This window comes from Pelmatolapia mariae, linkage group LG7 (assembly GCF_036321145.2).
Source record: "Pelmatolapia mariae isolate MD_Pm_ZW linkage group LG7, Pm_UMD_F_2, whole genome shotgun sequence".
NCBI classification, from domain to species: Eukaryota; Metazoa; Chordata; class Actinopteri; order Cichliformes; family Cichlidae; genus Pelmatolapia; species Pelmatolapia mariae.
In genome coordinates this window covers 7,658,733-7,674,643 of record NC_086233.1, presented here as the reverse complement: position 1 = coordinate 7,674,643, position 15,911 = coordinate 7,658,733, and positions in this window count along the sequence as shown.

The window sequence follows — 15,911 nt, the reverse complement described above, 5'->3', positions numbered from 1 at the left end:
ACAAGCTAATCACACACTTGACGGTGTATAATGACTGACTTAGATGTGTTTGCACTTTATTTCACTGCATTCATTACGTAAATCAACATTCTTTTATTCCTTCTTCACACATGGTGTAAACATCCAGGAACATCAAGACACTTGGGATCTGCTCATGTTGATGCAAACAGGAAAAGAAAAAAAAAAACGTACTCTGGGAGAGATGAAGCAGCCTTGATGAATTAATTTAGGGGAGCATCCCCGCTGGCCTGCGAGCTGCTAGGATAATAATGCACCGATAACTACTGTACAGCACACATGCAATCCACACAGAAACGCAAGTCTCACTGTGGATGTTTCACCGTGGATCCCTCTCTGCTGAGCGGCTGTTTTAATAACAGAAGAGGAAAAGGACACTAGTTTAATCTCCTGGTATTGGATCTGTAAAGCTCTGCCAATAAAGCTGGATCTCTGCGGGATGAGGATGAGGGAAGCAAGAGGAGGGAAGAAAGGTAAGGTCAAGGAAGGAGGGAAGGGAGGGAAAGGAAAGGAAAGGAAAGTTAACTTAGAGAAGGACAGCGAGGTAAAAGTAAAAAAGAAACAGGATATGAAAGCAAAGAAAAGAGGAAATTAAAGGAAAGGGGAAAGGTGGTGGCAAGAAGGAGGGAGTAAAAAAGAAATAGGAGAGGAATGAAAAAGGAGGAAAAAGGGATGGAATAATCGTAAGAGAAGGAAAAAGAAAGGGAAGCAGGTAAGAAATTGGGACAGTTGTTGAAAAGAAAGGACATGGAAGGAAAGGAAGAAGGAAAGGAAACTGAAGACGCGAACATCACTGGAAAAGACAAAAGGAGATAAACAGGGAAAAAAAGGGGAAATTAAAGGAAAAGGAAAGATTGACAAAGCATAAGAAAGGAGGTAAAAGATGCAAAAATGACAAAATGGAACAAAAATAAGAAGCAAGAAGCAGAAAAAAATTGGATAAAATGATTAAGGAAAGTAAAAGATTTGGGAGAGAAGACGAGGAGAGGGGAAAAGGGGGGAAAGTAAAAGAAACGAGAAAATGAGAGCATAGGAAATTAAGGAAAAAGGAGAATGAGAGGAGCTGTGGAAGGGAGGAAAGGAAATGAAAAAGAAGAAGGGATAAGTGGAGAGGAAGGAGAAAAAAAAAGCAAAGTGCAGATGAGTGTGAATAAAGCAGCGAGATAACTGTTTACAGCGGTTGTCTGCAATTCGAGCCAAACAGCGCAACGCAGTTTGTGGGTGCAGGTTGTGTTGTGAATGACAAATATCCTGTAAATGAATGATAATGGCTTGTTTAGATGTAGCCCGCCTACAGCGGCTCTGCTCCATCCTATTTCCTGTTAATATCGCTGGCTTCGGCCGTGCTGACCTCTCTGCCGTTCTTTCTATTTCTATTAATCTTTAATGGCGGGTAAACGGTCCCGCGCCACACGCTGACCGCCGTGGCTTTCCCTCCTCATTACCGTCCCGGAGGAGAAACGGGATCCAAGCAGAATCCGTGGCTTCTCTGAACTGCACTGGGGATGTGGAGCTTCTATGATGTCTGTATTGTTTCGCTACCATTTGTTTTGTGCGTGCCAACCCTCGATGAATTGCACTTCTTTAATTACAACCTCAAGTGGTCAAGACCACTTTTCTAATGACGGCCATCTTGCCCAGACTGATGGTTTTAATGCAACGGACATGCTGAGGAGCAGGAGACAGCAGCGAAGCAATAAAGTTAGCAATTTTTAGTGGTTTCCCCCTTTTTTTTCCTGATATATTTATATATTTTTTTACATTGTGTGTCAGGTCAGTTCGCCTAGAGAACACACACACACAAACACACACTGTTGCCCTGCTTTCTGATCTTAACAAAGGTCTGTGACACAGTGACATTTGGAAGTAGATGAAATGACCGGCAGGGTCGGGGAGTGCTGTGCTCCATGTTTTACTGCTCAGGCATAAGAGCTCTTAAGACCTGAAAAGAACACACACGCACACACACACACACACCTCTTTAGGACCTCAATACCTGCTTCAATACCTTTCTATTCACATCCCTGCTCTCTGGGTGCTCTGCTCTGCAGAGCCTTTCAGGGTCCTCGTTGGGGCCGAGGCACTACAGGATCCAATCAAACCTCAGTCTAAAGCCCATTAAGGAGCAGGACCAGAGGCTGTTGAGCTGTTAAATGTATAATTTAAAAGTCTTATATTACCGAAGCTGGAGGAAAAAAACTTCATATCTCATAGAGGCACCTTTTTCTCCAGGAATTAAGTAACACATTCTTATTTTGCTCATGACATGCATGATTGATGTCTGAAATCACGGCATAGGATAAATGGTTTTCACCGGTTTGCATAAGAAAATGGGTTTCGCAACCTTAAAAACACCACTGTAAAAATCACAGTTTTCGCAAGAACGTGAAAAAAAGAAGAAGAACTCCCTACGTTCCTTTCTTAATTCTTAAATTGATTTTCACATGCTGATTATTACCTGGCTGAAGCTTTAGTGTTCCTTTGCATCATGCCGTTTCTCTTTGCCTCTCTATGGTTCTCTTGTACAGCCCTCTTAGAGTCAACACACTGCACAAAAAGACCAAAACCAATATTGTCTCTGCAGCCAAAGCCTCATATAAGCTATTCCTCGAGGCCCATTGAGCTCCACTGTTGCCCAGAAACTATCAAAGACACATTGTTGCACTTGTTATCATGAAAATTGGCTTTTTCTTTTTAAACCTGTTAATCAGTGGCTGAAAATAGCCCCCACAAAGACGGGGTTTAAACATACAGCACTCACCAAACCCTAATGGGCTTTAGTGGTTAGTGCTATAGACCTGAAGGCCAAGTTTAAAAAAAAAACAAAAAACCTTGTTGTTGACACTATGAAAACTCCCTTAAGGATTTAAGGATGTGTAATATTGTGATTTTGGTGCCTGAGTGATGACAGTAGGTGAGAATTCAGCTTCTCCTTTCTGCATGGCCTCATTTTGCTGACAGATGCAAATGTGAAATGCAAACAGCGCTTTTCCTGACACTTTGATACCCAAACGATGACACAACGGAGCAAAAGTGGCACTTTACAGCTTGTCATAATAAGCAGAAATGGTCTTGCAAAGCTGGAAAACAGACCTACTAAGGTTCACTTCTAGACTGATTGGACAGTTCATCGATTTTTCGGTCACAACCAACGTCTGCACTAGTGTCACATCATAACACTAGCAAGACATCAGGAATCTGAGCAGGAAGCTGCCATGCATCTGAAGAAATGTGTTAGTTTTTGAATACCTCAGTGACCTGAGGTCACCTCTCTTCTGAGACTGTAAAGAGTCCTCGTCTGGATATGAAGCATTTTCTTTCTGGGATTTCTGTTGAACTAAACTGGTCACATAGTCACCACTGATCCAGTTCCCTGGTTACGTTGCTTTTATTTTAACAATTTGTGTTCTCTCTATGCAAAAAACCTTCGTCGGCCACGTTTCTGGACCAATAAATTACCGAGTTGGGGAGGGGCTCACGATTATGTTTCACAAAATCTGAAGCTTTATCATTAAATGTTTATTTTGGATAGCGGTAGTATTGAATGGATGCAGCACGCTCGATCGCCTAGACCACTTTAAACAAATGAAGCCTTGAGTATTTTTATTTGTTCCTATCGCATGAATGTTTTACTTCTTTAACGTCTCATGCCTCTGATGCATGTGTAGCTGTGAAGATACAAATTTTGAAAATTCATTTTATTGTTCTTAGTTGTATTTTTAGAATAAAGTATTCTGCCTTCTACATAATAAAGAACAATACAATATGAATATAAATCCTACATTTTAGAGCAAAAATGAAAAAATGTTAACTGGCTTGGCCAAATTTCAATAATAATATTAGTATGAGACATTTGGACAGCCAAAATAATGCCTGCATCATGTTACACACTGTACATGTACAAAGACAGTACGTATATAACCTATGTTAATTAAAAATATAATGTAGATCTGGGGAAATAAATAGAAGAGTATTCCCCTTTTCTGACCTTGCTTTCCCCTAAATATTTTCTCCACACTCCCTAACTTTGCCGTTTTCTTCGCCGCTGCAGCTCTAGACATAAATCTTGATCATCTCGTGCTGAACTTGTAGCCTCCACATTTCATCACGACGTGTCTGTAGTTTTCTGCCGTTCTGCCGAGTTTCTCTCTTCACAATGCCCTCATCAGCGACTGCTGTCAGAGCCAACAATGCCCAGAGTGACAGCTGCCTTCGCTGGCCCGAACCACCACCAAGTTTAAGTTACAGGAGCTATTGATTCTCTATGGGGCGCTGGCTGCCTGGGTTAGCACACACAATGCCGGAGCAACAATGTGGCTGCATTGTCCAGGTCACAGTGCTGAACAGGAGACTGACAGCGTACAGCGAGCTATGAGTTCATTAGACCAGCACTGCTCCCCTTTCCCTCTCTCTCCCTCTGCCCTTCTCGGTACTCATTAACGTCCACTATGAGCCACTGAGTTACAGGTATTAGTCGAGGAACACTGAAGATCGCCACACAAGGGCACGCTGCCTGGTTAAACCCATGAACGCACACACTCAGAGAATGACACATTAGGTATTAGCTCCACGTCCAGCCTGCTTCTAATTTTCACATTAAAAAAGCATATTAAGAAATAATGGGCTCCCCATAGTTCACATAACTTACTGGCTCTAGTTATCTCTGTCTCTCAGTCTTTCTAGAGGACTTAGGTCACTGCGTGTACTAAGACTTGAACGGATGAAAAGCTCGGTGGTGAGAGTTTGGGACTATTATTCTCCAAGCCCTGGTCCAACAATTATGGGCAGCCTGCTGAATAGTTCTATGTCATTAGAGCAGGCTAAATTATGCTATCCACTTTGGGATGAAGGTCCTTTCACTCAGAGCCAAAGAGAGAAATAACTGGGAGAAGACAGTAGTGTTCACAATGAAGCTGACAGAGTGTTCAAGGACAGCAGGCTTTCATTTCTCTTCTGGTAATGTTCTATATTAGACTAATGTTCAATTAGGTTGTCAAGGCCTGTTAGTGAAATGTAATTCTTATACAGTGCAGGAAAAAAAAGCCTTTTATCATATTCCATCATATCGGACATGAATAATTTCCCTTTACATGTATGGTAAGCTAATCAAATCATTAACCATTCGCTCATGATGATGAATTCAAATAGGTTACAGTTTCATGAGAGTGAAAGAGAGCTGCTGTAGTGCCCAAGAGTTTATTTTAATTCATGCCGCCACTTCACATGGACAAGGCTCTTAATGTGGCGATATCGCAGTGGCCGTGTGCATGCTTGGAGAAATTTTTTTTTAAAAACATGCATGGCTTGAAATGTAACGCAAAATTAAAGCTCAGGCTTAAGTGATATTTACTGCAGGGATGTTCTTTTGGATTGCATTGCTGTTATTGTGCACACACACATGTGGAGTAATATATATATATATATATATATATATATATATACATATATATATATATATAAAGCAGATTTGTCTGCTTTCAGCTCACTCTGCTGCAGTCTGTAGCAAACAAACGCATAATCAATCACAAACCTTCTTTTAAATCTCTGTTTTTTTTTTAAAAAAATTATTGATCAAAAAGCAGCAACAAAAATATTTTGCTTTGTTGGCCAAAGCATTAGGTGTCTTATTATTTTTTATTTCTAGCTTTGTTGCTTTTCTTTATTGGACTGAAATGTGCAAAAATAAATACAAAAATGCTGCAAATAGTCAACTGTATTTGGATTTTACTCTGCGTATTAGGAATGAAAGAAGCAAACGGCATCAGTGGGCAATAATTTGCTGGTTTTCTGGTGTCCTCGGGCTCAGGTTGGACTCTCTGGTGGTAATACAGGACATTATGTCTGGTTGGCGGAGCCTTGACGCTCGTTATATCTAACTGCCAAGGCTCGACTCATAAACCCAAATGCCACGGGGGCAAACGTGGCAGAAATAAACTCCAGTTGACTGGTTACATTTTGTTGTGGCAGTAAAAAAAGCACAGCCTTCACCGAACGGACAAAACAGATTTGTGTCCTTTGTTCCACACACCCGAGCTTCTCCAGGTTTAAGGGTCAGATAGATTTTATTCAGATGATTGCACGAAAGAAGAAATTATAACACCTGCTCACCATCTTTTTTCAGTTTTTTTTACTCTTCATTTCCTTTTAACTTCCCTTTCTACTACTGCTTCCCTCATTTTTCTGTCTTTTATCTCCCATTTGCCTCTCTTTTCCCTGTCCTCTCCTTTTCTGTCCTCCCATTTTCACTTTTCCTTCCCTTTCTCCCACCACTTGTCTTTTTCATTTTCTCTCTTCTTCTTTCTTTTTTACTGTCCATTCTTACCTTCCTGTATCTGCTGCTCTTCTCCTTTTGTGCTGCGTTCTCCTACTTTGTTTAATTTTATTTCCTCCTCTCTCCTGTTTTCCTTCAATTCAATTTCCTCTTCCGATTTCATTCTTGTCTTTCCTCTCATCTTCTGCCCTTTCACTCTGATCCCCCCTTTTCCCCTTCCTTCGCATGATCTCCTTTCCTTCCGTCTCCTCCTCACCTCCTTTGTTCTTTCTCTTCTTTTGCCTTCATTTTTTCTACCTTCTCTCCTTTTTGTTCGCACTCCTCTTCTCATTGCACCCCTCCTCCTGCTCCTCTCACCTCATCCACAGTTCCTGTCCTCCCACCTCCTGCTCCACCTGCTCGTATCGATTTTGTGTTAGTGAATTTGGAGCCACGGGGAGCTCGGGAGGGGGGAGGAGGGATATTGGCCACTGAGCGGAAGTGAGCAGAGGCGGACATGGCTACTTCCTACGCAGCGTGATGGTCATTTCATCACCTGGGTCATTTGTCCACACCACCGACACCACCTCTCCCTTGTCTTTTCTCTTTTTTTTCTACCCTGCTTTTTTGCCCTTCTCTCATTTCCTGCCAAGCTTCAGGATGTCTCTAAATACCACGCAGGGCTGCAGACAGAAAGATGACAGACGATCGAGGGTCGCTGTGGGCTGATCATTAGCAGTGCCCTGTGGTTGACTTCAATTAGCCTGCTGAGGCACTGAGCTGCAGCCGAGCACAGTGAGAACATGCAGTCAGGTGGGCTTCACACTTCTCAGATTTACAGTTAGGTTTAAGTTCTAGCACCCCAGAGGCTCATGCAGAGCGGCTGTAAATTAGACACAAAGGTTCGGATCTTAAGTTTGATTTTGCTGCCTTCAGCTCAGGAGTCTGCCTGCTCTCTGCAGCGGGAACGTGTACTTGAAAATGAGTGTTGAAACGCATTTTTAAAGCCTGATACTGGCACTAACAGTAATTAAGCTTCAGTCAGTCAATCACTGTCTTTCATTCGGGTGATGTGAAGCTTCAGATAATACTGATTGACCCTGCAGACTGTCTCTACATATTTTGACTGCTATTTTGTAAAAACTAAGGCAGGCAAAATGTCACTGAGCATGGTGACAGTTGATGAGGAGGAGGTGGGGAGACGGAGGGATCTGTGGAGTGGGTAAAATGGCATGATGGAGAAACGCAGACAAGAAATGGAGACAGAAATATAAAAAAAAAAAAACGTAAAAAAACCCAAGAAGAGCGTGTGGAAGCGGGGAGGGCCGATCTGCTGTAACAGACAACTGTGGGATTATCGACAACACAGACACCAGACAATGATTGTTGGTGATGTATGTGTGTCTGTGCGTGTATGTGCAGGGAGGGGGGGCAATTATGTATTACTCCCCCCCTCCCTCCATGCATTCCCCTCTCCCTCTCTTTCTCTCTACCCCCTACGGCGGCCCTGATGGGACACAGCCTTTCATTTGCTCATTGCGGTAATTGGTGTATGTGAGGGGGAGTTACATGTGCTCAGCTCCCCCTCTGCGTCTGTCAGAGAATTAGAAAATGGAATTCTCTGAAGAGCGCCGTGCGTCTGCCGTCCTCATCCAAGATGACACATTTTCATTATTCGCTCGGTGACAGAACAGATTTCTCTGTCCGTTGTCCACCGGCATACATTATGATTTGCAATTCTGAAGATAATTTATATAGAGAGATAAAATTTGCCAAAGAACATTTAAACAAATGAATGTTAAATTAGCAGGTTCAGCAATTAGGTCTCTCTCTTCTTTTTTGTGCTTCAGGTAATTCTCATCTCTTTGCAACTGAAAACAGTGTTTAAATTGGTTTACAATTAATCAGCCCTATAGGACAGACAGAAACGCGAATGCATCAGTTCAGGCTACGTCTCCTGTTTCATGGCAATCGCAGCGAATGACGATTAGAATGTAGAAGCTCATTTTTATTTCGTTGGCTAAGTTTTAGGTTTACGTTCTTGTCTTTACTTTGCTATATTTAAAATTTGTGATTTAAACTCTAGTTAATTATAATAATTCACATCAGAGTGGCTATAAAATCACCTCATCCCCGAGGAGATCGCACTTACCACTGACTATAAAATACAGCATCAAATAGCTTTCTAAAATATTATGAGCTAAACTGTATTTGTGAAAAGAATATTGGACATATAAATATATATGTAACCCTTTGGCAGGCTATTCAAGAGTGAATGAAAGACTGTGTGATCTGCAGCCATGGCTGGAGAAACGCTGAGGGGGAGAACAGAGAAAAACAGCCAGACCACTGACCTCTCACCGAGGGAGCATCCTGTACACCGTGGCCTGAGATGGGGGCTCGCCGCAGGGGGAGAAGCAGCCAGAGACATGGGGGCGGTGTGCAGGTGGCTTGAGGGGGAGGCTGGTTGTTGCTGGAAAAGCAGCAGGGAAGGTGAGGTGGAGAGGCGAGGGGAGCTTTGAGAGCCGAGGTTATTGGGTTAGTGGAAGGACCGCGAATGGAAAGAACGGGGAAGACGCAGGGAAAGGAGGTAGGGAGGAGGAGAGGATGAGGGGTGCCTTGTTGAGGAGAGGAGATCTGAGGGAAGTGGTGTAAGAGAGGTGCAAGGGAGAGGAGAGAAAACGGGGGAGTGAGAGCGAGAGAAAGAAAAGGTGCTATGTGGGGATTAAAGCTCAAATGAGCGACATATGGAAAAGGTGAAGCGCACGTGGGAGGAAAGCGGCGCAAGAGAAGAGGACCGAGAGAAATCCGGCTTTTAAAAAAAGACTGCGTGTTGTTCTGCGCTTCACTTAAGTCTCCCTCGTTCACCTGGCACCAAACTTAATGATGGCATAAACAGACAAAATCAAAATCAACTGCAGGTGTAAATGCCCCCGAGGTGAGTTCAGATCCAGTCTGCATGCAGTAATTGTGTACACACACAGAAACTCACAAAGAGGTGGGGGGCAGCTCAGACTGCAAGCCACTTGTCAATTGGATTTATGAGGATACTTGTAGACTCAACAGCTGACTGAACAAGACCATGTGCTTCCTGTCAATACTAATTATCTCGCGAATATTATCAGAGGAAGCGAAGCGCGAAGCAAACTGTGAGAGACCCAAAGTTGATGATGATTTTAATATCAGGAATAGCTTTACTCTTGTGTGTTAATGCTAAGTGGAGAGGAAGAAAGGGATTTTTTTCTTTTTGGGGGGAGGGAGGGTGGGGTGGGGTGGGGTGGGGGCTTATGTTTGGCCTTTCATGTTTATTAGATTGCGGAGGAGATGTGAAGGGGAATATCGACAGCAGGATTCCTCCAGAGGATGCAAAGCTAAAGTAGGTGCTGGAGGATGGAGATGTCGGCAGTAGGATGAATAGGAGGACAGGTGTTGCATGTGGAGGAGGGTGGAGGTGGAAAACAGCGGGGCTTAGGGTGAAAGGGCGGCGGTGGTAGTCTGGCGGCACGGGGGGGCAGAGAAGGGGAGGTGGACATGGCAGGGCGTCCAAGTCAAAACGCCCTCGCTGAGTTCACAGCATGACACAGTTATTTGTTTTCTTGTTGAGGCAGTTTTCCTCAAATCTTCTGCGTCCTTTCATTTCATTGTCCCATTATTCTGTTTCCTTTCACATTTCCTCCTCGTCATCCGTCCCCCCAACCCTAAAGACACATCTGTATTAAAGCTGCACGAGGAAGCGTTCACATCTGCAGCTTTAATACAGATGTGTACTAACTGATGTCAGGTTTCACACCTAAAGTGGGATTTCGCTCCTAAAGTCCTAAACCTAAGTTCAACATTTATAACAATGATATTTAGAATAATTTATGGCTCAAAAAATGTTTAAATAAGGGAACACTTGAATTCAGCCTTCAACGGATTAATGATTTTAGTTTTCACTGACCATTACATCATTTATTTATTAGATTTTATTTATTTTATGAGCAGTATATTTAAAATTACTCTCACATTGCTGCTTGGACTGCTACCTCTGCGACCTGGAGCCAAATAAGAGGCACAAAATGGATGGATGTATGGACGGATGGCTGATCTAATAAGATTGCATGTTTAAAGTGGGAAGGGCTTAGTTGGAAAAGAGTGATGTCATGTATTTCTGTGCACCAATCAGCATCAAACAATACTTTTGTTGGGCTTTTTCCTTCTCCTTTCCAGATTAATTAAATGTGTCCAAATGTTTCCTTTCCTTTAGCTCTTTATAAATAATACTAATATGATGCAATCAGGGTTGTTACAACCTGCCTTTCAAACTCAGTAAATTGGCATCATGGGAACAGGGTTGACTAACAGAAGTCAGGATAATCTTCACCTTTTTCATGAAAGTGCAAGACTGAATTTCCTCAAACATTCATTGATGGATTTTAAACTTTAACCTAAGCACCAGGTCCTGCAGGAGCAGCTCCATGAAGTGAAGACAGACAAAAAACCAAAAAACTCTCCGAAGAATCGAACCTCACACTGTTTCTCACAAGGACACCGAGTGCAAAAACACACACACACACACACACACACTCACCAGTTCAGACCAGGACATCACAACAATGTTTTTGCGCTCATGCTGGTTTTCACCAGTGGTGACAAGCACCTGTATGTTGCATGCAACAAAGGTTCCTAGCAACCGTCGTCGAGGAGAGACATAGTCAGGATGCACACCTGTTTGATCTGCCGGGACCCTCTGTGATAAGTGGCCCTGGTAACCATGGCGACTGGGATATGGGATGGATACACGTGGTGCTATTGAATGGCCTTGGATTATAAACACACACATACATACAGGCGCACACACAAACTTGAGAAATACATGCTTGAAGAAGTGTGCCGCGTGTGCACACACACGCACACGCACAGTCAGGAATAAACAAAAAACACACACTGTGAAAAAAATGACGTAAAAACAACACAAAATCACACAGTCCAATTAAAGTCGTACACCTAACGAGGCAGTAGGGGCATGTCGGGTTTCGCACCTGCACGCAGACTCGTAACAGACATCACACATGGAGGAGCGTGCCAAAAAAAAAAGAGAAAAGGTCGCACGCTCAGAAAATAAACAGCGATACATGTAGCTGAATCCAAACAGCTCAGAGGAACAACACAATGCAACGTGTAGGGAGAAACAAGGCGGCAGATGGCCGATATGCTGACGGTTACTCACAGTGTGCAGGTGGACGAGGAAGCGTTTTGCCTCTCGCTAAAGAGCTCTGCAGTGACCTTGGAGTGAAAAAAATGTGAATTGTTAACTGCAGTAGTCATTCACAGAGAAAAGAGATGCACAGATCTGCACAGCTAAATACATAATTAGAAGAATGTTGTTGCATTTTCCTGTAGACCAAGAGGCGGGATGAGAACATTGCATTTAAATGCAATCTAACATGAACAACGATCTCCTATACGAGCTCTCGCCTTTAAAATCCTGTCTGATACACAGTGATATGAATGGTTCCCAATTAAGACATGTGCAACTCCAAGTGCTGCTGTGCTCCACACTTCTGCACATATACCCACACGCAGGTCTGAAGCAGGAAAATGCAAATGCATTACCAATCTGTGTCGTTGGTATGCACCAGTCTCTGCACAGATTAACCTTAACGTTGAATTAAATTGCACAAGAATCAGATAATAATTCTACACGGATGTGGTTGTGTTGCATTTGCAATGCAAGATAATTGGTGCATTAATTTTTCTGTTCATGACCACGAAAGTTAATTATATTTTCCCCCTCGCCCTGCTATCCTGAAAATACTTGCTTATCACGCAGAAAAAAAACTATTTGAAATTAAATATAATTTCAAGGCACGTGGATGTGTCTCTCGGTTATATTTCCCCCCAAAATTAAGCTTTTATATTTGGAGTCATGCTTTTTCTGGACCGATGGAGTTCACCCTCACATGCTCTATGACAACACATCGAAGCAGCTCTTGTCTTCGACCTTTCTGTTTTTCAAGCACGATCCTTTATTTGCATTAACCTGTGTTTTCCTTTCTGCTGGCAGTCCTTTGTTAAGTGCTATTGAAATAAATCCTTTCATATTGCAGTGCAGCGGGGCGAGCCTGACAAGTCTGGTGTAGTCTGTCAGGGAACAGCTTCGTCTTTTCATTCCATGAGCCGGTCCTCACTCTCAACCTCACGCCACGAGGAGCTCTAAACTATTTGCATGTCTCAAGAAGGAAAAAGATTTAACCGATCAAGTCATTAGACGACAAAAATGGTCTCATTCTGCCTTTTTATAAGAAAGGAGACACAGATGAGGATCAAATGTCACTCTACACAAACTGACTTTATCCAGTTTGATCTGCATTAACTTAAAAAAGACGATGGGTAAACAGTCTCCTGCTCGTTAGTCCCATTTTGATACTTCAGTCTCATTTTTGCTTGCTGCATCTTGTGCTATTTCCTACCCAACCAGTCATAATTATGATGCACCATCTGTCAGCGCAGGACTCGCTTAATTTATTCACCTTTTTTAGCTGGATTTACTGTTTTTAAGTCCGACTGTTGCCAAGAAGAGAGCAAAATCACCTGAAAAAGTTAGTCAGTTAGCATGTGTTAAATTTCTGAGACATTCTGTACTTGTCAATCGTTTTTAATTATTTCCCAAGTGAAAAATAATTTTGTAGGCCAATACAGTGGGAGAGTGTAATCATGGGATCTCTGTTCCTCCCTACAGATTGCGATGAGATTTAAACTTTCTGGGCTATTTTGGTTTGTTTATTAAGCAGTAAAGGGTAGTTAAGCTGTGCCCACGTCATGCAGGAGTCAAGGCAGTGCTGGAGAAATTCCCATATTCACAACTTGTGTCACTGGAAAACAGTTGCTTATTAATACAACTATCTTAATTAAAAAAACAATGAAAAACAATACAAAAAAACAACAAGAACGACAAAAGAAAAGCCCACTACATAAGCAACAGATCATTAGCTGCCAACACATTTCCAGGGCATTAGTTGTTTTGCCTAACGCTGACACAAAGGCCACACCAAGACTGGAGGATCTCCGTCTTTTAAAGAGTCCACACCTTACGTGGGTTAAAGCGGGTCAAATGTGTCTGAAAGTTATGAGCCTAGCATGACAAATGTCACAGCAAAAGCTGTTTAGGTCTGGTTTGGCCGAAATGTCACAACACACCTGATATCTGGTCCAAATGAAGTGGAAATGTGGCTGAATTGAAGCAGCCAGGCTCACCCCGAGTCGACACTGAAGGGCAGTGTGGACCAGAAAAAGCATTACAGTCTATCAGGGTTAGCAGGGATAGCTTTAATAACAGCACAGACATTCTTTCTGTATTAAAAGTGAGAAAACTTGTGGTTGGGAACAAAAAAATAGTGATTGTGTTAGACTGACAGTTAAACGCAGGTTACTACAAGTAGGTTTTGAACTTGTTTAATGTGATACATGTGATTAGCTGGTTAAGTCATCAGAATGACAGGAGCCATTTACTTTCTACCAAAATACAAATGAAACATATACATAATAAATAATTTGGGGCAATAATCAACGGAATCTTATTTTAAACAATAACTGTACTTTCTTCTGCCTCATTCCTCCATATGACATCCAAAAACTGGCACGTGGTGTATCCTACCAAAATTTTCTGTGGCTTGATGGGGATGTTCATGTAAATTTTCCTCAGTGGGAACAAATTTTTAACAAATTAATCCAACACTATATGTGGGCTGCTTGTTGGTAGCTGTACTTTACATCTACGGACGTTCTGGATGAGGTCTGCTTTATCTTTGGGTTTAAATAAAGATAAAAGCTGCACACCAGTAACGCCAGTAAACTGGAGGGTTAGAGAAGGCAGGTTAGCCTGTTTAACACACAACTATTTACCCCTCAGGCTAGCTACAGAGCTGCTGTTAAGCTCACCTAGGCACCAATGTCTTTTTGATGCTTTAGGAGGAGGGATACATTGTTTTGACTGGTCAGTCAGTGAGAAGCAGTTTGTTTCAGTTTATAACAGAGTAGGTTTACTGCAGGAGTGAACTACTGAGCGTCCCTTTAAGAGGGAGTCTCGTGTTAATGCAATGAAGCGATTTCAGACAGTCAGACAGTGTGACTGTCAGTCTTCAGAGAGCAGTGGCATAAATTTAAAATGAAATGCTTTGACATGCTGTGTGAGGTTTATCATTTAAATAGATGCCAACAATTTTACTAATGGACATGTTTTTAAAAACCCAGATAACGCCAATAAATCCTTAAACGTTATCTCCAGAGAACAAGATGGAGATGTTTTTGATTATATATGACTGTCTTGCCAAAGATCTGTAGCAGCACTGACAGAGAGATTAAAATGCAATCATGAAAAAAAACAAAAAAACATCCTGACCGTGTGTTTACCGTGTCAGTAAATCGCTTCACAAACACGCTTTACGAGCCTGTTGCTTCAGGACTCCCGCTTCTTCCCTCCATCTACATAATTTTCCTCTTTTCTCTTCCATCCTCAAGCGACCCTGCCACCTTCACCTCGCTCACTTTCCTTCTCTCTCCTCTCCTCCAGCAAATGAAAAGGGCACATCAAACAATGGATTTAGGCTGTTCCCTAAGTAGATGAGGGGAAGGGAAACAACAGCGGAGGATGAACAAACAAAGCCGGCTGGGGGGTGAGAGGGGAGGTGTAGCAAAGACAGGAGTGAGCAGCAGGTGTAGAAAGACAGGATGGTGGCGGGTGTGGAGACTAGTTAAAAATCGGATATTTTTAGATACAATGTCCCATTGTTCCCAATCTATACAAACAGCTTACTTATGCTGTGTGTTAATTATGCTTTTCAATTTTGTACTTTTTCTTAGCATTTTCACATTTATTTTAAATACACTATTTAATAAATTGTTAGAAAAAAGACAAAAATCTTAGCCTAACAACTTCCTCTTTATACTCAAAGATTCTTTTCCATGTCCTGTTGTTGTTGCTGAAACTACCCAGTGTCCTCACAGACCACCAGGGAAACGCAGGCAAATCATGTGCGCATTGCTTCGCTCTCATCACAGGTAGCCAAGCAGTCTAGCAGCGCTCATATATTTCTCACTACCGAGGCAGCATTAAAGAGGAGCCACACAAGACCAGAACAGAGGCACAGGGACACCTTGTTTTCACGGCTTTCCGTGGAGCCTTTTTGAAGTCGCTCTGAAAGAGATCTGAAGCTGTAATAACTTTCCCGGAGAGGACGGAGAATCAATTCAGATCCGGCTTCAACTGCGGTGGAACTGATGCAATGCCAGCCACTTTAGCTGAAGGGAGAAGCGAAGAAGCAACAGGAGGGAGAGGGAGGGAGGAGAGGACAGGCAGCGAGGCGAGGTTAGAGAGAGACGCAAGGAAGACGAGGAGGAGGAGCAGAAGGTGCAGGGTGGAGAGCGGGGGAGCGATGGCAGAGAGTCTCCCACCAGCGCTGTCACTACCACACGCTTGGCTGCTGCTGCCGCTGATTGTGATTGCTGTTCAAACAAGGCCGGCAGCTGCCACAAACATCTCCTGTTTAATACGACACACATGTTCTCTCACCTATGGACACACACAGATGCTGCTCGCGTGGCGCTTTGTGCTTTCCCACTTTATGGCTCTCTGTTATCTTTTTTTTCTTTTTTTTGCCCCTGC